We start from the raw sequence: 24,631 nt of genomic DNA, 5'->3' as shown, positions 1-24,631 counted from the left end.
ATAAGTTGTACAGTCTCCAAAAACTAAAGCAGCACAGCTCGAACGAGTAGGACGTAACGCGTGATTAGGAAATGGGATATTAGCAACCGTGAAGTTGATAGCCGATCGTTGCTGGTGATGTAATACGAGAATGAAATATAAATATTTCACTGACATAGCTACTGTAGTAGCTGAAAACAGTCACCGTTGAAAGAGACCTCATCCGCGAACATTGGGAACTATTCGGCACTGCTGTACTACGCCGTGCAATCTACAGACAGAACTCTAGATTCAAAATTATTTGGCCTCATTGCTTGCACACGTTGTTTGGAATAGGTATGTAATTGCCATCATACACTGAATTCTTCAAAATGCGCATCTCAATATCAAGTTGAATGATGTCACTTGATTTTTTTTCTTATATGATCCAACACCACTTCCTCAAATTCTATTCTGCAAACAATAATATTTAGAGAACCTTGGTGCGCTCTCTGTGGCTCGAACCATCTACTTTTTCTTAAGTTTCTGTCCACTGACGATACATTTCATCGAGATAGGCTGATGCTTGTAACATAAACTCTTCTCTCTACGTTTGTTCGGTCTCTGTGGCTCGAACCATCTACTTTTTCTTAAGTTTCTGTCCACTGACGATACATTTCATCGAGATAGGCTGATGCTTGTAACATAAACTCTTCTCTCTACGTTTGTTCGGTCCTCCGGGCGCGACATACTGCTGCCACGACTAATGCCCGATCTCTGACATCCAGTCACGAATTTTAAACACTGGTCAACTCAACGCCCCCAACGACGTTACAGGAACACAAGCAAGTCTACAAAATAGTGCCTCTCACATATTACCCATTAAACACCTCGTACCTCCTGGAAGGTTACATTCGAACCATTGATTCACTGTCTCAAAATCAACAATTTGGAACCGCCAGCGTCTTAATGGTTCTGATGTAAAGATATGGAACACACTGTGTGAGTCATAATGACTAACATGGGGTACCTGCAACCACTAGGGCAGATATACAGGGTGTCTTGGTTAAACATACAAAATTTAATAACTTGAGAAGAAATCGAGATATTTACTGATGGTATGTTTCCACAACTATGATATACTATGTGATCAAACGAATCTGGAAACCCACGAAAATATACGTTCTTCATGTTAGGTGCATTGTGCTGCTACCACTGCCAGGTACTCCATATCAGCGACCTCAGTAGTCGCTAGACATCGTGAGGGGCGCTCCGCGGAACTCACTGACTTCGAACGTGGTCAGGTGATTGGGTGTCACTTGAGTCATACGTGTCTACGCGAGATTTACACACTCCTAAGCATCCCTAGGTCCACTATGTCCGGTGTGACAGTGAAGTGGAAACGTGAAGGGACACGTACAGCACAAAATCGTTCAGGCCAACCTCGTCTGTTGACTGACAGAGACCGCCGACAGTTGAAGAGAGTCGTAATGTGTAATAGGCGGACATCTATCCAGACCATCACACAGGAATTCCAAACTGCATCAGGATCCACTGCAAGTGCTATGACAGTTAGGCGGGAGGTGAATAAACTTGGATTTCATGGTCAAGCAGCTGCTCATAAGCCGTACATCACGCCGGTAAATGCCAAACGAGGCCTCGCTTGATGTAAGGAGCGTAAACATTGCACGATTCAACAGTGGAAAAACGTTGTGTGGAGTGACGAATCACGGTACACAATATGGCGATCCGATGGCAGTGCGTGGGTATGGCGAATGCCTGGTGAACGTCATCTGTCAGCGTGTGTAGCGCCAACAGTAAATTTAGGAGACGGTGGTGTTATGGGGTGGTCTCTTGTTTCTCATGGTGGGGGCTTGCGCCCCGTTGTTGTTATGCGTGGCACTATCATATCACAGGCCTACACTGATGTTTTAAGCACCTTCTTGCTTGCCACTGTTGAAGAGTAATTCGGGGATGGTGATTGCATCTTTCAACACGATCGATCACCTATTCATAATGTACGGCCTGTGGCGGAGGGGTTACACGACAATAACATCCCTGTAATGGACTGGTCTGCAAAGAGTCCTGACCTTTGGGACGTTTTGGAACGCTGACTTCGTGCCAGGCCTCACCGACCGACTTCGACACCTCTCCTCCGTGCAGCACACCGTGAAGAATGGGCTGCCATTCCCCAAGAAACCTTCCAGCACCTGATTGACCGTATGCCTACGAGACTGGAAGCTGTCATCAAGCCTAAGGGTGGGCCAAAATCATATTTAATTCCAGCATTACCGATGGAGGGCGTACCCAGTCATTTTCTGTCAGGTGTCCTGATACTTTTGATCACATAGTGTAACTCAAAATGTTCTTCGTGCTCCTAATACATCACGATATGTGCATCCATAGTGGAGATACAACTAATCTTTATTCCAACTCTCTGCAAGTGTTTTGCAGCATTGCAGATGCGATAGCTACACGAATGCGATGGCGAATATCTGGTAGATCACGATCTGGTATCTGATACACTCGATTTTCTTGGCGAACCTGCACACGAAAAAAATCAGGTTATGTCCACCTTTGACACGGATAAGAGTGGCGGCGCGTAGTGGCAACGAAGCAACGGGGCCTTCGTAGGTTGCTGTAGGGAGTTGGCACCACATCTGCACGCAGAAGTCACCTAATTCCCGTAAATTCCGGGGAGGAGTGGAGGGGGTTGACGCCACGTTGAGTATCACATCCCACATGGTTTCGACGATTTCAGGTCTGGCGAGTTGGGGAGTCAGCACATAAATTGGAACTCGCCACTGTGTTCCTAAAACCACTTCATCGCAATCCTGGTCTTCTGACATGGCGCGTTATCTCGCTGAAAAATGCCGCTGCCATCGGGAAACATTACCATCATGAAGGGGTGTACGTAACCTGACACCACTGTAAGATACTCCTTGGCCGTCATGGGGTCTTGAACGAGCTCCACTTGACCCCTGGATAACCACGTGAAAATTCCCCAGATCATAAAGCAGCCGCTGCCAGATTGTCCCCGACCCGCAATACAGGTGTCACGGAGCTGTTCCCCTGGAAGACGAAGAATTCGCGCTCTCTCATAGGCATGATGAAGAAGGTGTCTGGATATCAGACCATGCAATGCCCTGCCACTGCGCCAACGTCCAGTGCCGATGGTGACGTGCCCATTTCAGTCTAAGTTGCTAATGTCGTGGTATTAACATTGGCACATACATGAGTCGTCGGCTGCGGAGGCCCATCGTTAGGAATGTTCGTGTGCTCTACACAGCAATGAAGTCGTTACTTCCCCCACATTCGCCGCCTGTCCTGTTTTACCAGTCTGCCCAGCCTACGGCGTCCGACATCTGTAACGAGGGCTGGCGGCCCAGTCACACGACATCAGGATGTGTTTCAGCTTGGTTTCGTCACGTGTTGAAGACGCTCACCACAGTGCTCCTCGAACACCCGACAAGTCGCCCAGTTTCCGGAGCCTCCAGGCCATCACAATCTGCCCAGGGTCACACTCAGATCGCGCACCTTCCCCATACTACACAGGGACAGCACGCTCACTGATACTACAAAGCACCGTGCGCGTTGTCTAGCGGTCATTCGTAGCCAGGTCACGCTGCTATCGCTTGGACGGGTTTATATCGATAGTAGTTCGGTGGTCACAATATTCTAGCTAATGACTTTATGTTATCATGTGGCGTGGCTTTTTGGGTGATATGCCTGTATACGCAGTGTGCGAGGCTTGCACCACCTGGTCTGTATAGTGGTTTCTCGTTGTTGTTGTTGTTGTTGTTGTTGTCGTCGTCGTCGTCGTCGTCGTCGGGCATTAGTTGTATTACAATCTGAATGTATTTTACAAAATGCAGTATCTAAGTACAATGCCCCATTTGCTTTAAAAGATTAAGAACACGAGGAGTTACAACAAACTTGCGACATCATATAATGAGAATTCATTCATAGTTTACAATAAAAACAGAAAGTAGATGAACTGTTGCCTGCGTTTAACATAATATGCCTTTATCTGACTCTAGCCTTTCAAAACGGGCCAATTAAAATAAAAAAAAAGAGTTCTTCAACCTCAGTGTTCACCATTTAGCACGAACTACTCGCAATATCCAAATAATGGTATGATCCTCGATTAAAATATGATTTTTGAGCAGAGTTTAAAAAAAATTACGCAGAATCTGTCGGCGAACACTGCTGATTTTTTGTAGCATTCAACCGTTGATAACTTTTCATGAAAAGCAGTGACGAACGGTGGACGGATTAAATTCTCTTTTATTTGCCTATTTAATATTTTGATTGTATGTAATCTTTGTTCCATTTCTACGTTTATTGCAGAAAATAACAGGAATAAAAATCTGAAAATCGGTTATTTTAGAAACCGGTTATTTTGAGAGGTTTTAACACTTCGGTTAATCCGGTGTTGGGAAAAAGATGTAACCGAAAACCGGTAGTTACAGTGACAACCGCCATCCCTACTCTGGCATAGGGATTTTAGTGTGTACCAGGACTGCGGAAATGTACCTGAAAACAAATCAAAAGCTATACAACTTTATTATTTCGATGTGATAATTAAAACTAAATGACAACCTTTCGTGCGGGTTCTGGTGTGTTGACATCGCAATGAAGATCTTTACGTAAAAAATGAAGCTCTGATGATGAAACCCGAACTTCTAAATGTATACTGGCGAAGTAAAACGCTGGAACTGGATTCTCATTAAGCTTTTCATCATTAAATTTTCAGTTCAGTATCGTGATGTCCACTAAAAGTAATTTTCATCTACTTTCTATCAAGAATGAAAAACAGTACTTTGCGGTTATTAGTATCGTCATCTTCCTACTCATGCGAAATAACGTTACAGTATTTTAAAAAGATGTTAAATCCAGCGAAACTAAGTTCTCCAAGAAATCGCAGTGCATTCGCTGCAGTACCTGACAATACTGTCTTAAACGTAGGGCGTCTCAAGAAGCATCTGGCACGGCGGCAGTGGTGTGAAGACTGCAATCTCACAAGTGGTAACTCGGCACTCGTTAAAAACAGCCCGCGGCCAACCTTGAAGCCACTGCGGATTTGCGAGTGTTTACTCAATTGGAGCGCGCGCAAAAATACTTGAGCTCGTAAGCAGAGCGTATTTATTAGTCCTGGAATTAGCTGACCGACTTGCGCAGACATGGTGGAGGCGTCAGTAGTCGTACAATGCCTTCCGTCACACTACCTGCAACACTTGCGCGTTACGATGGTTGCCTACCTGTGAACAACGGCCGTGACACTAGAGGCCTACAGAGGCGAGAGACAACAGAAACGGGACTAAGGACACCAAGCGATTTTTCACATTAGAGGTGAAAGAACGGATAAGTGACGGATATCTGTAGTGTGTAGCTTAATCACTGAATCACAAATGTTTATACCATCGCAAGATAAATAGTTTGTACGCACTATTTTCTGGACACCGGTGACACTTTCAGCAGTCGCTTGCTGCTTTTCGAATCGTCTTTACGCTGCACATTTACTATCCGTTTTCTTAACTCATTGTCGGGCCTGGTGGTCTATTGGTGAAGTGCCTAACTGGAAAGCGAGAGGTCGCAGGACCAAATCCCTGCCGGCTCATAGATATTTTCAGTCTCCCTGTAATCTAACCTTAACCTCTCAACGATTTGAGCAGTCGCCAGGAATGACATGTGGTTCGGATTCCACATTAAACTGTAGGTTAAACTTTCCTTCAGTTGGATAACTGGGGTAGATTAGATTAGATTAGATTAATACTAGTTCCATGAATCATGAATACGATATTTCGTAATGATGTGGAACGAGTCGAATTTTCCAATACATGACATAATTAGGTTAATTTAACATACTTAAGTTAATATAACAACTTTATTTTATTGTGTTTTTTTGTTTTTCTTTATTTTTTATTTTTTTAATTTTTTTATTTATTTTTTTAAATATTTTTTTTGTTTTTTCTTAATTTATATCTAAAAATTCCTCTATGGAGTAGAAGGAGTTGTCATTCAGAAATTCTTTTAATTTCTTCTTAAATACTTGTTGGTTATTTGTCAGACTTTTGATACTATTTGGTAAGTGACCAAAGACTTTAGTGCCAGTATAATTCACCCCTTTCTGTGCCAAAGTTAGATTTAATCTTGAATAGTGAAGATCATCCTTTCTCCTAGTATTGTAGTTATGCACACTGCTATTACTTTTGAATTGGGTTTGGTTGTTAATAACAAATTTCATAAGAGAGTATATATACTGAGAAGCTACTGTGAATATCCCTAGATCCTTAAATAAATGTCTGCAGGATGATCTTGGGTGGACTCCAGCTATTATTCTGATTACACGCTTTTGTGCAATAAATACTTTATTCCTCAGTGATGAATTACCCCAAAATATGATGCCATATGAAAGCAATGAGTGAAAATAGGCGTAGTAAGCTAATTTACTAAGATGTTTATCACCAAAATTTGCAATGACCCTTATTGCATAAGTAGCTGAACTCAAAACGTTTCAGCAGATCATCAATGTGTTTCTTCCAATTTAATCTCTCATCAATGGACACACCTAAAAATTTGCAATATTCTACCTTAGCTATATGCTTCTGATTAAGGTCTATATTTATTAATGGCGTCATACCATTCACTGTACGGAACTGTATGTACTGTGTCTTATCAAAATTCAGTGAGAGTCCGTTTACAAGGAACCACTTAGTAATTTTCTGAAAGACAGTATTGACAATTTCATCAGTTAATTCTTGTTTGTCGGGTGTGATTACTATACTTGTATCATCAGCAAAGAGAACTAACTTTGCCTATTCATGAATATAGAATGGCAAGTCATTAATATATAATGAGAACAACAAAGGACCCAAGACTGACCCTTGTGGAACCCCATTCTTGATAGTTCCCCAGTTTGAGGAATGTGCTGATCTTCGCATGTTACGAGAACTACTTATTTCAATTTTCTGCACTCTTCCAGTTAGGTACGAATTAAACCATTTGTGCACTGTCCCACTCATGCCACAATACTTGAGCTTGTCTAGCAGAATTTCACACGCAAGTGCCGAAGAGGCACTCGGCCACTGAGCCACAAACAACAACTACTCAGATCAGCTTACTTAATGAGTTATTGTAACGGGTAAACGAAAGAAAATTCAAACCAAAAGCTTACAGTTATTTGTTTAATTCAGTTGATATTTATGGCTGTGAGTGGAATACCATTTCTTGTAGACACGTTGGCCACCTGTGTCGATACACCAACGAATCGGGCAATTCATTCACAGTGTGATCATGGACAAGTCCAAATATAATAGCTTCTTTCGACCATTCCGTCACGTCTCCATGTCGAGCCATCTTACTACGCTGCTTCCATAGTTCGACTGTTTCATACGCAACACTTCACTGCACGATGAACGAACGACCGCCTGAAACTAGCTGCACACTATCTACAGCACTCCAGAGTGAACAGTTTCCTCTTTAAAGGGATTGACTAATATTTTATCGGGTAGCTTATTAAATCATTAGCTAAGTTAACGAGTTAATATAACACATAGTAGTAATACAATTAAAACTGAATGCGGACAGGACAGAAGCTGAAGCAATGAATTAAAATTTGTGCCAGGGCCGGGACTTGAACCTCGGCCTCTTACTTACTAGGCAAATGTGCTCATCATTACTCCACACCACTGTAGCACTGTGACTACCACATCTGCGCGGACAACCTTAGTCCAATTCCCTCCCTAACACAATCTTTAATTCACATCTTCAGCACACTTTCCCATTCTAAAAATATCGAGATACGTATGTCTCCAGGAAAATGCAATTCCATGAGATCAATAGATCACCTACGCCTGAGATACGGGCAGCACTTTGCCACTATGTACAAAGTTCGGATGCTATTCCAATGTCGGAGAGCCTCGACATGGCACAAATTTGAATTCTATTTTATCGAAGATAAGACTCATATGTCTCCAGGAAAATGTAATTCCATCAGATCAACGAATGCATACTGTTATTTGTTTATTTCATAGCACTCACGGTTAGTCCTATTCTAATATGCTCGCATTCAGAGCACAAGGAAAGTTTGCAACTCAAATATTGGGCACTTGTTCTTAAAATTCTGGGAAAAATTACATTATGCTAAGAATTTTGAGAAAGTTAAACATTTAAAACCATATTGAACCAAGGAGCACAGCAATCCTACCACAATGTGTCTTCGAATGGATCTTTACAATGATCACTACAAGAAACATTAGCCCAAATTAACTTTCTTAAAACAGTCTATTATACGCGTGGGTAATGAGAAATACAAACAACAGCAAATCAGTCACTTTGTCGATGTGTGGCTGTGTTAACTGGTGGAAAAAACAAAAGATTGAAGAGAAATTCGAAAATGTAATTTTATTCTTTTTAGACCATTTTCCTCTGACAGCTGCGCGTCGTGCTCCTGACTATGATATTTTGGGCCAACTTCGGACGAAGGCACATGTATCAGTCTGCACTAGGACGCAGCCTAGTTCTGCACGGAGCACTTCGAAGCACTGCTGAAGATAGCGCAGCTAAAGACACTAGCTTCCCCACTTCAGCAACCATTACATTTTTCGCTATTTGCTGTGGTATCCAATTAAGTGCCACTGCGTCTCTTCAACACGACAGCTTTGTGTGCTGCTGGAGATGTGGAAGCAACGTGTACACAGCTTATCACATTCCATTCGCCTCTATGACTTTTATTGCCTGCTGAAAGAAAGACCCACATTTCTATCTACACGCTGGCTTCTCAAATCATGCCGCACTAGTATTTCTGCCACTGAGCAAATCAAAGACCGCTTTCACACCCGCCAACATTGTTCAGCCGAGCAGAAATAAAATACAGCGTTGTCCTATCGTGATGGCTGTCAGTGTATATCGAGCGATCAATCACCAATGAGGCAAGCGCATGGGAGGGGGGCAGCGGCATCTGTCTGGTACGTTTACAGGCGACGGAGGCGAGACCTGCTGGACGGTTCAGCAGTACATGGCTGACGTCAAGATGCCTAATATGTGAAGAAAAATGGGAGGGTAGCTGTCTAACACTCCTCTACAATATCAGTAACACTGCTCAACACGTAAACTTTTTTTTATGCATCTGTTTTGCACGCGGCTGAACTTGCCTAATTTAGAGATACTGCATTCAGAGGTGCGACCAGATTTTCTGTCACGTCACATTTTTAGATACATATTAATAAATTAAAGATTTTATTTCCAAAACTTGGTAAATATTAATAAAACTATAAGACCATGTTTCCTTTTTATCCACAGTATTATGGAAGTTTTGTTGCTGTTATGCTGTAATACCGCTTTTAAGCTTCTTTACGGTACACACACAAAAAAAATCGACGATCTTCAAGGTTACGCTGAAAACACACACACACACACACACACACACACACACATTTAATTTCTATTTTCCAGTATGCAGACACGTAACTTGTTATACAGGGTATACATAAAGCCCGGGAACACTTTCAATTATTTATTGCACAAGAACTACACATCTGAAGAGAAACTCTGATTTTTTTTTACAAACATTCGATATGTGAACCTTCAGTGACCCGGCGGATGTCAATACTGTAATCGAATACTTGCCATACCCGTCCCAGCATGGCATCGTCGACTGCTGCAGTCGCTTCCGTATTCTCTCCCGGAGCTCTGCTACATCACTTGGTAGAGGCGGTACATACGCCAAGCCTTTAATATGTCCCCACAGAAAAGTGTAACACGGAGAGAGATCTGGTGATCGGGGAGGCCATTTCGAACTGCAACACACAGAAAACTCGTCCCGCACCTGAACTCGCCATATTTGCAACTAGCGCTGACTATTGGCAAATTACTAAACTACGCGGTGGCGGTATACATGAAAAAAACTTTCAGGGCTTCTCTTCAAAATGACATATATATTATATCTGTACAATGTTTGGGTCTTGTGCAATAAATAATCGATAGTGTTCTCAGACTTCAAGTACACACTGTATTTTAATATATAAAACGTAACATAATAAACGCTAAAAAAATTATATATATAACATTATGTTGTATCGCGTTTCTAAGGGTACATTCCCATTCTACATCACACACTTGAGGCAGAATGATTGTTGAAAAGTGTAGTTTGTGGAATGTCTGAAGCTGGTCAGATTTACTAGTCATAGACGTAAATTTTTAATTATCAGAAATAAAAAATCATTAGTGGATCATATGCTGTGATTTAAAAGTTGAAAATTTGTTGCACTACTTACTGGTTTAGATGCTGTTTTTACAAAACCAGCTGTGTGGTAATAAAAGTAGCACGTGATGGAGTGCGGTGCGTTGCTCCAATGATCTTCACAGCCACTCACACTATAAAGCTGAACATCTGACACATCACGCACATGACGGCAATAACTAACACTGAACCACATCTACAAAAGCCTGAACGAAAAATTTACACACCAGCCACTCGCTCAATAGTGGCTACGGACCTTTCCATTTTTCTCTCCCACGTTAATAGCAGCTAAATAATAGCGAACTGGTTTCAAGAACGATCTTTGGAAATCCGACAATAGTTTTCTACAAGACGGACGATGAATGGTGCTTTCCTTCCGCAACATTTCTCTTACCCAAGCGAGTTTCTGGAAGCATTCACACCATAGAAGCTCCTCACGCATCTGTTGTTCTCCGCTTATCTGAGTCCGCTTATTCTTTCCTGCATTACAGCAGTTTCTTCGCTGTTTTACATGCTATACGTCTTGCTTTATCTGTTTATAGGAAGATTATTAGTCTTTAAATTATGCATGACTCACATACCCCATCGCATCTCAGTTTTTCTTGTAACATTTCGCCCTGTCCTCGTATTCACGGAAGCCCACATGATGAAGGCTATTTTATTATTATTTTTCTTACTTGTCTCAGACGTTATGTCTGGTTAAAAATGGAAAGCCGGCCGAAGTGGCCGTGCGGTTAAAGGCGCTGCAGTCTGGAACCGCAAGACCGCTACGGTCGCAGGTTCGAATCCTGCCTCGGGCATGGATGTTTGTGATGTCCTTAGGTTAGTTAGGTTTAACTAGTTCTAAGTTCTAGGGGACTAATGACCTCAGCAGTTGAGTCCCATAGTGCTCAGCCATTTGAAAAATGGAAAGTGACGCGGACCTTGATAAAGCGTGACTTCCTTTTAACTGTACGGTATATGTTACACTGCATTTAGGAACTTTCGGGTAATTGAACATGTATCAATAATTACAGATTTCTGTAGTTGTATATATACGTTTGGATGTAGCAGTATTGCGTTGATGTACTGGTGGATATTGTGTGGTATGACTCCCTTTAGTTGATAGTATAATTGGTATGATGTCAACTTTATCCTGATGTCACATGTCTTTGACTTCCTCAGCCAGTTGGATGTATTTTTCAATTTTTCCTCCTGTTTTCTTTTGTATATTTCGATTAGTTGTGTTAATTTCTTCTTTTTATTGGTGAGTATGATGTCAGGTTTGTTATGTGGTGATGATTTATCTGTTATAATGGTTCTGTTCCAGTATAATTTGTATTCATCATTCTCCAGTACATTTTGTGGTGCATACTTGTATGTGGGAACGTGTTGTTTTATTAGTTTATGTTGTATGGTAAGTTGTTGATGTATTATTTTTGCTACACTGTCATGTCTTCTGGTGTATTCTGTATTTGCTAGTATTGTACATCCGCTTGTGATGTGATCTACTGTTTCTATTTGTTGTTTGCAAAGTCTGCATTTATCTGTTGTGGTATTGGGATCTTTAATAATCTGCTTGCTGTAATACCTGGTGTTTATTGTTTGATCCTGTATTGCAATCATGAATCCTTCCGTCTCACTGTATATATTGCCTTTTCTTAGCCATGTGTGGGATGCGTCTTGATCGATGTGTGGCTGTGTTAGATGGTACGGGTGCTTGCCATGTAGTGTTTTCTTTTTCCAATTTACTTTCTTCGTATCTGTTGATGTTATGTGATCTAAAGGGTTGTAGAAGTGGTTATGAAAATGCAATGGTGTAGCCGATATATTTATATGAGTGATTGCTTTGTGTATTTTGCTAGTTTCTGCTCGTTCTATAAAGAATTTTCTTAAATTGTCTACCTGTCCATAATGTAGGTTTTTTATGTTGATAAATCCCCTTCCTCCTTCCTTTCTGCTTAATGTGAATACTTCTGTTGTCGAACGTATGTGATGTATTCTATATTTATGGCATTGTGATCGTGTAAGTGTATTGAGTATTTCTAGGTCTGTGTTACTCCATTTCACTACTCCAAATGAGTAGGTCAATATTGGTATAGCATAGGTATTTATAGCTTTTGTCTTGTTTCTTGCTGTCAATTCTGTTTTCAGTATTTTTGTTAGTCTTTGTCTATATTTTTTTTAGTTCTTCTTTAATATATGTTATTATTATTATTTCTTTACTTTCTCAGACGTTAAGTCTGGTTAAAAATGGAAAGTGACGCGGACCTTGATCAAGCGTCACTTCCTTTTAACTGTACGGTATATGTTATATTGCATTTAGGAACTTTCGGGTAATTGAACATGTATCAATAATTACAGATTTCTGTAGTTGTATATATAAGTTTGGATGTAGCTGTATTGCATTGATGTACTGGTGGATATTGTGTGGTATGACTCCTGTAGTTGATAGTATAATTGGTATAATGTCAACTTTATCCTGATGCCACATGTCCTTGACTTCCTCAGCCAGTTGGATGTATTTTTCAATTTTTTCTCCTGTTTTCTTTTGTATATTTGTTGTATTGGGTATGGATATTTCGATTAGTTGTGTTAATTCTTCTTTTTATTGGTGAGTATGATGTCAGGTTTGTTATGTGGTGTTGTTTTATCTGTTATAATGGTTCTTATGGTTATTATTATTATTTCTTTACTTTCTCAGACGTTAATTATTATTATTATTATTATTATTATTATTGGTATTATCATTATCATCTGTAAGGACGCTTGTTCACGTATCCCTTCCTTCCTCGCTCCATTTACTCTTCTCCCTCCTCAATCACTTCTGTAGTACGACTCTTAGGTACTGCTTGTACGATGGTTGACTGAAAAGTGATACCTCCACCTTCTTAACTCTTGAACAGTTGGCAGCAGTGGCATGCGGCAGGTACTGGTTTGTTTCCTAGCCTCTTCTCTACAGCTCCAGTTGGCGGGAAGACTTAGCATTGAACGGTTGTGTTGTTACAGTGTGAAGTATGGAAAACTGCGCAGACGGTCGGTCAATGCGATTTAAGCAACGTGCAGTCATTGAATTCTTGACAGCAGAAGGTGTCGCCCCCAAAGGAGATTCATCAGAGAATGAAAGCAGTTTATGGCGACTGTGTTGATGTGATTATTGTGCATCGTTGGGCGAGTAGTAAGTTTAAAGATGTTGAGGCGGGAACATCTGACCTGCGTGACAGCAACCACCGAGTTTCACAAGCGGAATGTTGACAGATTGATTCAGAACGATCGTCGTATCACTCAGGGAGAAATTGCAAGTTCCCGACAATGAAAGACGATCTCCGGGGACATCATTATGCTTCTGATGAAGGCGCTGAGAGAACTGTGAGAGTGTGGTAGCGGACACAGAGTGGCGACTTCTTCCGTGGCGGCTTCAGAAAACTTGTTCATCGTTGCCAGAAATGTATCCAATTGGCTGGCGATTATGTGGAAAAGTGAATATTGGTAGTTAAAGATCACATTCTAAGGAATATTTCTGCGTTTGATTTATTAAAATATTCCCGTCCAAACCTAGTTAACGAAGATGGAGGCATTACTTTTCATTCAATCCTCGTAGTTTAAATATACAGGGTAGTCACTTACTGTCTGAGAAGCTTTTAAAGATGTTGCAAGGTAGGATGTGCAGAGAAATAATTTTAAAAAGTTCGATACGGTACGCCGTTTTAGAGTTCATTAGTACTGTAGTTAGCCAATCAGGCCGTTGCGCCCACGAATTCAAGCGGCTCGCCAGATGCATTTAGTCAGTTGTTCTCATAGCGAAGATGACACCGTATGAGTCTGCTCTCAGCCTTTGGCTCGTATTCGCTTACTACCGTCCAATGTCCAATTTTTGTACCGCTCTCTTTTAGGAAATCAAACGAAGAACACGTTTGGCGACACCATCTCTTGCGGACTGCTTGAATTTGCGATCGCGATGGACAGAGTGAGGGAGAGGGGGAAGGCGCATGTGCTTCCTCACATGCTTTTAACCAAATATGTTCACATCATAGAGTTATAGACTTACAAGTAAGTAAAAAAATACGATTTATAAAATTTAATTATGTTCGTACAACCCTCTTCCCATATAATTCCAAAACATCTGTTTTCTCATCAGAGTTTTTCAAATAATTTTCTGGTGTTTTTATGTTTTAAATAGAAACTGCATACAACAGTTACTGTACAGTATTCTGTATGACAGACACATCGTCATAGTAGAGCATCGCAAATATTGAAATTTCTTCGCTATATACATCACTGGATGAACCACCTCCATCCAAATTTTAAATACGCAAGCAATTAAAGCATTTGATACTTAGCCTATGCATTTACTGCGTCCTCTTTCTAATACACTGACAGCGCCTAACACATACACCGCGGGCGATGAAGCTTCCGATATGGTGTCTAATCGTACTACACTACACACTTATCAGTCTAAGCTAAGATCAATCATTTGTTCTCTTTGAATAAAGCGGCTTCTGATAACAGCGTATTACAGCTGTCGTAGACATCAACTCAACTGACATGGGAAATAGCGGAAGTTATACAACTGAATCACTTTCTTACCGGGTACATCAGCGAACTATGTCGGCCGGCAGGTTACTCGGTCTGTTAACAGACAAAAAAGAATTTTAAAGTAAGTTTCAAATTTTGGAAAAGTTATATTGTTTTGAACATAAATTCGCATGACACACAAAAATATGCAACACTACGGTGACTACATTATTCTAGCAAAAATCATTAATTAAATTTGGACAACACAAAGCTTACATTAGAATGAGCAGCGGAGTTAGTAGATATAATATTTAAGAAAGGAAAGAAAATAGTTCGTAACAATTACAGAGGAATCTCCCTCTTGCTGGTGAGGTATAACAACTTGTATATGGCACTTTTGAAGACAGCTGAAAGAATAATCGACCCACGACTAGGGGAGTATCAAGCACGATTTAGAAATGGGAGGTCTTGTGCAGGGCAAATACTGAACCAAAAAAGATAACAGAAATGAGGAAAATCAAGAACTTGAAATACGTGACAACTTTTGTACATCATAGAGGAATTCGGATTCCACAATAAAACAGCAGAAACTTTAACAGACACAACATCAAAAAGAAATTAGTAAATAAAACCAGGAGTAATAAAGGGACATGATTTGTAACACTTTTTAACTGTGCATTAGATAAAACAATGAGAGAATGGAGAAAATCTGTCAATACTTAGGGTGTTCAACTAGGAATAAACCGAAATAAAATCACTATAGGTTGCCTAGCTTTTGCAGATGATATGGCATCAGTTACTGATTCATTGGACGGATCCAAATATCACAAAACTACAGAAACAAGGAGGCAAAATAAGACAAAAATTATCATTTGAAAAAACACACTTCATGACAAATATCAATGGTGTCCCACCAAATCTAAAAATTCACAACACAATAACTGGAACAAACTGCAGAATGGATAATGAGCAATATACAAGAAAAGATAACAATAGAAAATACAGCACATAAAATGGAAAGGCATTCCATACTACAAAAAACATACTACAAAAAACATACAACAAAAAACCTTTGCCTTCGAACACAAAACTATGATACCATCAAAAACTGGTACGGCCTGAATCGTTATACGCAGCAGAAACACTTTAACAAACAAGATTTGGGGCTCTTGAGAAACTGGAAAAATTTGAAAGTAGAATTCTGAGGAAAATACTGGAACCTAAAGCATAATCGAACACATTTTAGAGAAAAATAGGCAGGATTTAACGGAAGAAAGAAATCTGCAAATGGCTTGGAGCTCGAAGGAAGTTCGGGAGCAACGAAAATTAGAGCTCGAAGGAAGTTCGGGAGCAACGAAAATTAAACACAAAGAAGCAAAACCAGAGTTCATTCATCGTACTCTCCAAAATGGTTATTCATATAAATAATACGCCAGTTCACAAAGCTGTATATTTTAGAATATAAATCAATAAAGATCAGTAGCAGAGGCCTATGTCAATTATTAAATAAGCGTCTGCGATAAACACTACTGTCCCGCAACCACAAAAATGGCGAAGATCCTAAAAATTGGTATCATAATGCGAAGCATGTAGAGCTGAATCCATTTCAGAATACAAAATGTATACAAATGCAGGTCGAAATTAATATTTTTGTTTTGTTTTCCGTGACATTTGTGGGTGTCAGACTTCTGCTTTGTAATATATCGCTCATTCTGTATCGCACATTATTTGTTGAACTCAAAATGTAATAATGTCTGCAACGGTATGCATAATTATGTTTATTTGCACTGACAGACTGACATGTATGCATACCTCTAAGAATTACAGTCTTCTTAACCACGTCATAATGAGGCAATGAAACGGAAGATAATTTCGAAGGCTGGAATTATCCTTCTTCAACATGTATGAGATTTGATCCTTCAAATGTTGGCTTTGATGCAAATGAGAACTGTGGGAAATTTAACCAGCACATATAGTGGAGGCAAAACTGTGAGCGCTAAAGGAGTATCGTAGTTCTCCAAGCGACAACTTTATGGGAGCGCAACCTGTGTGGCATGCGAATTTGTTTCTTCTAAGTGGTAACTTAAAAATGGTTTCTTGTGATAAATGTACTCACATTTCATAATTTAATTATAAAGGAACACATCACGGCTTTTTCAACTTGCAGTGCTCTCAATGAACTAGAATGCCGTATTTTCTATTTCCACACCCACACTCTTTTGATATTGGTATCGATGAAGTTAAGAACTGTTATACTTTGCTAGAAACAGTTGAGATGCCACAATGGTATCTAACAAAATAGTTCTGTAATAAACATTACACACTAAATACGAATGATGGAACCGTAGTATATTACCTTCGCAAATGAGAGAATGAGCGCCAACAATGTCTTTCCTGATTAGCTGGTGCACAACTTCTATTTCGCACAATATTTGCACGTAATTCTCTTGTTAATTATAATGGACAGTATCGGATTAAAATCGTTCTGGAAATAATTCTTGCCTACATAATAACAAAATATCCTGTATTTATGCTCGTACTGTTGGTATCAATTATTACGTGCGGTTCCTCTTAGTCATATCTTTGCTGACAGTTCATCGCTCTCCCGTCCCAAACGAGATGAACCTCCATTTCTTGCATTAACCATAACTGTAGCTACTTTTCATTCTTACAAGGGTAGGCCGCGACGTTCGGATCACGGATTTACTTGAAAGTTTCTACACTTTTAGTAGTCTAGTAGGACTTATACGACTTCGAGAGAATCGCAAGAGAAGTTTTAGGCGTCGTTGATGTACCACTGCGTTGCGAGCCAGAGCACGAGATATCGGGGCCATGTGGTTAGCAATCAAGCTCAGTAATTGCTGGATCGAGTACCGATGGTGCATACATACATACATACATACATACATACATTAATCCTTGTTCCATAGATCATGAATACGACATTTCGTAATGATGCGGAACGTGTCACTTTAAAATAAGTTTTCTTTACACAAATTAATTAATTATTTTTTTACTGTTACTACTTCATATCTAAGAATTCATCTATTGAGTAGGATTTGTAATTCAGAAATTCTTTTAATTTGCTTTTAAATGTTGGTTGGCTATCTGTCAGACTTTTGATACTATTTGGCAAATGACCAAAGATTTTTGTGGCAGCATAATTCACCCCTTTCAGTGCCAAAGTGAGATTTAATCCAGAATAGTGAATACCATCCTTTCTCCTAGTGTTATAGCTATGCACTTCGCTGTTATTTTTGAATTGGGATTGGTTATTAATGACAAATTTCATAAGTGAATATATGTATTGCGAAGGTACTATGAATATCCCAAGTTCCTTAAATAAATGTCTGCAAGGTGATCTTGGGTGGGCTCCCAGCTATTATTCTGATTACACGCTTTTGTACAATGAATACTCTCTCTCTTAATGACGAATTGCCCCAAAATAAGATGCCATATCAAAGCAGTGAATGAAAATAGGCATAGTAGGCTAATTTACTGGTATGTTTATCACCAAAATTTGCAATAAGCCTAATAGCATAAGTAGCCGAACCTAACCGTTTCAGCAGATCATCGGTGTATTTCTTCCAATTCAATTTCTTATCAATGCACACATCCAGAAATTTTGAGTATTCTACCTTAACAACAGACTTCCGTTCATAGTCTATATTTATCAATGGTGTTATGCCATTTACTGTACAGAATTGTATAAACTGTGTTTTCACAAAATTTAGTGAGAGTCCATTTGCAGAGAACCACTTAATAATTTTCTGAGAGACATTATTTGCAATTTCCTCAGCTGATTCTTGCTTCTTGGGTGTGATTACTATACTTTTATCATCAGCAAAAAGAACTAACTTTGCATCTTCATGAATATAGAGTGGCAAGTCATTAATATATATTAAGAACAATAAGACACCCAAGACTGAGCCTTGTGGGACAGCATCTGTACTGTTAATTTCAACCTTCTGCATTCTTCCAGTTAAGTATGAATTAAACCATTTGTGCACTGTCCCACTCATACCACAATGTTTAAGCTTGTCTAGAAGAACTTCATGATTCACACAATTAAAAGCCTTTGAGAGATCACAAAATATCCCAATGGGTGATGTTTGGTTATTTATTTATTGCCGGCCGTGGTGGTCGAGCGGTTCTAGGCGCTTCAGTCCGGAACCGCGATACCGCTACGGTCGCAGGTTCGAATCCTGCCTCGGGCATGGATGTGTGTTGTGTCCTTAGGTTAGTTGGGTTTAAGTAGTTCTAAGTTCTAGGGGACTGATGACCTCAGAAGTTAAGTCCCTTAGTGCTCAGCCATTTTTTTGGTTATGTATTGCTTTTTTTAAATGTAAATTTTTCAGTATTAGTTACATTATTTATACATACTACATTTGGAAAGTAATATACTGAAAAGACACGTGTATGGGCATGAAATTTTATTGAATTTAGAGTTGTTTGCTAATTTTTATAGAACTGCCTTTGCATCTGGACGCTTCCGTCTGCAAACACAGGTTTCAAGGACGAGGAACGGCTTGGAAAGCACAAGTCAAACTTCGATAAATAAAGGTGCAAATAACTTTATTCGAGAATACAATGAATTACAATTTTCGAAAATATGAGGGTAATATACGGTTAATCGTCGGACGAGTTTTCGACACTCCAAGTTGGAACACGATATTTTTCATACAGACGGGGAAAAACATAAATTAAAACGTTATCTACTACATCGAAAGGATGCAGTTTTCCAGTACACACAAGGAATCTTCAGAGTTTCTAAGGAAACACAAAGCTCGCAACATTTTGAAAAATCTCTCTATCTCTTCCAACAATCTGGATGCAACCACACGTAACGCAACATTTCCGTGAATATCTATACCGAAGCCTGGCGATGTACTATTGATTGTATTTTAATACCATCTTCACGAGAAACAATCTCTCGTTCGTTGTCAATCTAATATGAACAATTTTGAATGCGCTTGTTAAAGTTTTTAACTTACCTATAGAAATAAAAGTTGCGTAATATTTGTTGCACTAATAACAATTCGGAAAAAGCCAAATAACAAAGGAAATTCAATAAAAGTTCAAGCAAATACAAAAACAAATTCATCAATTACTTTTCAGATTTAAAATTTTGGAAAAATACAAATTAAAAAACTGAACGGGACTCGATACAGCGATTTAAAAAAAAAAATCCGCCAGCTCGTGTTCAGGGTCGCTGAGCATCGGTATATGACTGACCCATAAACATTTCTAATTCGATTTTCTCGAAACAGGCCAAGTAATACGCCTCACTGCGTCCACATATGATGTCCTAATAGACTAGTAGAAGTGTACAAAGTTTGAAGCGAATCCGTGATTCGAATGTCGTAGCCTCCCCTTGTTGGTTAAAGCTACGCATGATTCGAATTATCGTCTGGAGCAACAAAATCTACTACTGCTACTACTAGAATGGTTCACTGTGACACCTTTTTGAATAATTCTCGAGAAGATGAAGTGGATTACCAAATAAAAAAAATTGATTTAAAAGGGAATGTGAACTGCTGTTCGTATCATCGTAACGAACACAGTTACAAGAAAGTCAATCATCCTGGTTAATGTCTCATGGTAGCTCAACAACATCTGCTTGATACACAAAAGGCGTTCAAAAAGTTTTGCACGGTCATCTCTAATTTCTTTTTATTTTTTGCAGGAGGAGAATGAAATGTTTTGTGAACATACTTAGAACATTTAGCTATAAGATTGGCGATGACTCTGCCACATCGGTTCACAGGAAGTTGCTTCCTGTTTATGGGGAGGATACAGTGGATCGCAGCAGTATCCAGCAGTGGTTGCAGATGTTTAAAGAAGGTGATTTCTCTCTACTGGACAATCCACGATGCGTTAGACTATCGACGGCAGTGAGTGATGTGAATAAGGAGACCATTGAACAAATCATCCAAAATGACAGATGTGCGACGACAAGACAGCTTGCTGAAATGACTCGTTTGTCATTGGGTAGTGTGGTATCACTGGTACAGTCACTAGGGTACAGAAAAATCTGTGCACGTTGGGTGCCTAGATTAGTGACAAGAGAAATGAAAACGACGAGGAAAAATGGGTGCGAGGGTCTCATGAAGACCTTTACTGAAGAGTGGAAACAAGTCTTTTGACGGCGTCATTACCCAGGATGAAACATGGTTGTTTGTGTCTGAACCTGAGAGCAAAACCCAATCCATGGAGTGGTGTCATCCGGGTTCCCTCGGAAGAAGAAACCAAGACTCACGAACAGCAGGTCGAAAGGCGATAGCCTCCTTCTGGGATCAGTGTAGTGTCCTTTTCAATGACTTTTTGAAACCTGGCTCCACAATTAACCGGGACCGTTACTGTTTGTCACTGGACAAGCTGCGACATGCCATCAAGACCCACAGACCACAGCTTCAGGGTCAGCTCATCAGACTACACCATGACAATGCCAAACCCCATACAACCCTTATGACGCAGGAGAAAATCAGGAAAATGGGTTGGAAAATTGTTCCTCATCCTTCCTACAGTCTGGACTTGGCTCCGTCTGATTTTTACCTCTTGGCCGTCTGAAGGGCCACCTGCGCGGCAAAGGATTTGATAGTGAGAAAGACCTTGTTTCCTGTGTCAAGCGATGGTTAAAAGTCAATCCCCAGAATTTTACCAAAGTGCATTTACATCATGAAAAGAACGTTGGGCCAGATGCGTTACAGGTGATGGAGGCTACATTGAGTAGGCTCAATGTATAGCTTTATGTTCCAAGTATGTTCACAAAAAAATTCATTCTCCTCCTGCAAAAAATAAAAAAAATTAGAGACGACAGTGCAAAACTTTTTAAACGCCATTTGTATATTGACGGAAAATAATCTCAACACCAAGAAGGAGCTGTGCGACATAAACGAAAGTTAGCAGGCCTGTTTCTACATACGAAAGATAAATGTCTATACAGATCTCGCGTCAGTCGCTTAAGAGTGACGCTGGTAGCGCCACTATGAGGATGCAAATCAGGTTTGCTTTAAATGCCAAGCTGTAACGGTCTTACAGGGTTAGGTACCTTTGAGATTGGATGTGGTGAGATGATGTCAGTCAAGAATGCCTTTAAGGCGATAAAGACGCCGTTATCAACACCACCCAGAGTTTTAATAAGTTCGTGTATCAAGGCTACGACAAGTTGGTTCAAATGGGTCTGAACACTATGGGACTTAACATATGAGGTCATCAGTCCCCTAGACTTAGAACTACTTAAACCTAACTAACCGAAGGACATCACACAGATCCATGCCCGAGGCAGGATTCGAACCTGCGACGTAGCGGTCACGCGATTACGAACTGAAGCGCCTAGAACCGCTCGGCCACAAAGGCCGGCTACGAGAAGCTGGATTTTCCTTCTGCCATATTGTAAGGCTTGGCAGGAATGTAGCCACTGTACGTGACTGCTGGCAGCGGTGGTCACTAGAATGTACGGTTGCCAGAGGGAAAACCACTGTGTTCGGTGTGTGGCTCTGGCGCTTTGAACTTCACCTGCAGCAGCAATTTGAGGAGCAGTTGGCACACAGTGACACAGCGAACTGTTACAAATCTGTTACTTCAAGGTCAGCTCCGAGCCAGACACCCTATACTGTGCATCCCACTGCCCCAAACCATCGCCATTTACAACTTCAATAGTTTCAACAGAGCGCGCATTGGAGGGCAAAGTGGATGTCCACTGTGTTTTCTGGTGAAAGCTGGTTCAGCTTCGATGAAAGTGATGATCGTGCTATACACACTGGAGCTACGCCTGGAATGGTCTGGGGTACGATTTCGTATGAGTGTAAGAGCACTCTCGTGGTTATCACACGCATCCTGGCTGCAAATATGTACGGCAGCCTGCCATTCACGAACAGCGTTCCAGGGGTTTTTAACCCAACGTGCTCTACAGGGTGTCGACATGTTGCTTTGGTCTGCTCGATCAACACATCTGTCAAGAGTCGAACACATATGCGACGTCATCGGAGGACAACTCCAGCGTCAGCCACAAACAGCACTGGCCGTCCCTTTATTAACCGACCAAGTGTAACAAGCACGGAACCCCATCCCAGGAACTGACATCCGGCGCCTGCACAACATAAGACATACACGTCTTCGTGCTTGCATTCAATGTTCTGGCAGCTACGCCAGTTATTAATGCACCAGCATTTGACATTTGCAACAGCTTATCTCACGTTTACATTAACTTGTGACCTTGCTATGTCAATCACTTAAATATGTTACCCAGACCAATTTAAGTCCAAAATTTAATTCCTCTACTTTAATCATTTTTTGGTGTTGCGGATTTTTTCCGTCAGTGTATTTTTTATTCTGGTTCTGGACAGATCCTTATTTCTGGTGGTCAAAATACAGGGCTATTACAAATGATTGAAGCGATTTCAAAAATTCACTGTAGCTCCATTCATTGACATATGGTCACGACACACTACAGATACGTAGAAAAACTCATAAAGTTTTGTTCGGCTGAAGCCGCACTTCAGGTTTCTGCCGCCAGAGCGCTCGAGAGCGCAGTGAGACAAAATGGCGACAGGAGCCGAGAAAGCGTATGTCGTGCTTGAAATGCACTCACATCAGTCAGTCATAACAGTGCAACGACAGGACGAAATTCAACAATGGTCCACCAACTGCTAACTCCATTCGGCGATGGTATGCGCAGTTTAAAGCTTCTGGATGCCTCTCTAAGGGGAAATCAACGGGTCGGCCTGCAGTGAGCGAAGAAACGGTTGAACGCGTGCGGGCAAGTTTCACGCGTAGCCCGCGGAAGTCGACGAATAAAGCAAGCAGGGAGCTAAACGTACCAGAGCCGACGGTTTGGAAAATCTTACGGAAAAGGCTAAAGCAGAAGCCTTACCGTTTACAATTGCTTCAAGCCCTGGCACCCGATGACAAAGTCAAACGCTTTGAATTTTCAGCGCGGTTGCAACAGCTCATGGAAGAGGAAGCGTTCAGTGCGAAACTTGTTTTCAGTTATGAAGCAACATTTTTTCTTAATGGTGAAGTGAACAGACACAATGTGCGAATCTGGGCGGTAGAGAATCCTCACGCATTCGTGCAGCAAATTCGCAATTCGCCAGAAGTTAACGTGTTTTTTGCAATCTCACGGTTTAAAGTTTACGGCCCCGTTTTCTTCTGCGAAAAAAACGTTACAGGACACTTGTATCTGGACATGCTGGAAAATTGGCTCATGCCACAACTGGAGACCGACAGCGCCGACTTCATCTTTCAGCAGGATGGTGCTCCACCGCACTTCCATCATGATGTTCGGCATTTCTTAAACAGGAGATTGGAAAACCGATGGATCGGTCGTGGTGGAGATCATGATCAGCAATTCGTGTCATGGCCTTCACGCTCTCCCGACTTAACCCCATGCGATTTCTTTCTGTGGGGTTATGTGAAAGATTCAGTGTTTAAACCTCCTCTACCAAGAAACGTGCCAGAACTGCGAGCTCGCATCAACGATGCTTTCGAACTCATTGATGGGGATATGCTGCGCCGAGTGTGGGAGGAACTTGATTATCGGCTTGATGTCTGCCGAATCACTATAGGGGCACATATCGAACATTTGTGAATGCCTAAAAAAACTGAGTTTTTGTATGTGTGTGCAAAGCTTTGTGAAAATATCTCAAATAATAAAGTTATTGTAGAGCTGTGAAATCGCTTCAATCATTTGTAATAACCCTGTATATGGGAGACCCCATGTAGTTGTAGAACGGTAAGTGTATTTCTTTAACAGCCACTGTTTCGTTCCAGAGACTGTCGGATACCGTTGTTATAAATGCGAGCGAAAGTAAAAGAAAATGCGCAGTGGCTGGGCAAAGCTGTGCTGGTGGGCGAGCCGCGGGCCCGCGGGGCGCCGGCACGCTCTCGAGGGCGCCACGCCTGCTGCTAATGAGGCCCTGCTGCCCACACAGG

The 24,631-nt window shown here is 40.8% G+C and overlaps 1 protein-coding gene across 1 annotated transcript in view; it reads right to left on the bottom strand.

The window, feature by feature from the left end:
• The window catches only part of LOC126260833 (F-actin-monooxygenase Mical), a 556,018-nt gene that overhangs the window by 291,544 nt on the left and 239,843 nt on the right, over positions 1–24,631 (bottom strand). The window contains exon 4 of the mRNA XM_049958228.1: positions 14,768–14,809. The gene's annotated coding sequence lies outside the window, so the exon portion shown is untranslated. The remainder of the gene's footprint in view (positions 1–14,767; positions 14,810–24,631) is intronic.

The sequence above is a fragment of the Schistocerca nitens genome, chromosome 5 (assembly GCF_023898315.1).
Source record: "Schistocerca nitens isolate TAMUIC-IGC-003100 chromosome 5, iqSchNite1.1, whole genome shotgun sequence".
Lineage (NCBI taxonomy): Eukaryota > Metazoa > Arthropoda > Insecta > Orthoptera > Acrididae > Schistocerca > Schistocerca nitens.
The sequence above is the reverse complement of the archived record's forward strand: the minus strand, read 5'-3'. Positions and strand labels throughout refer to the sequence as shown.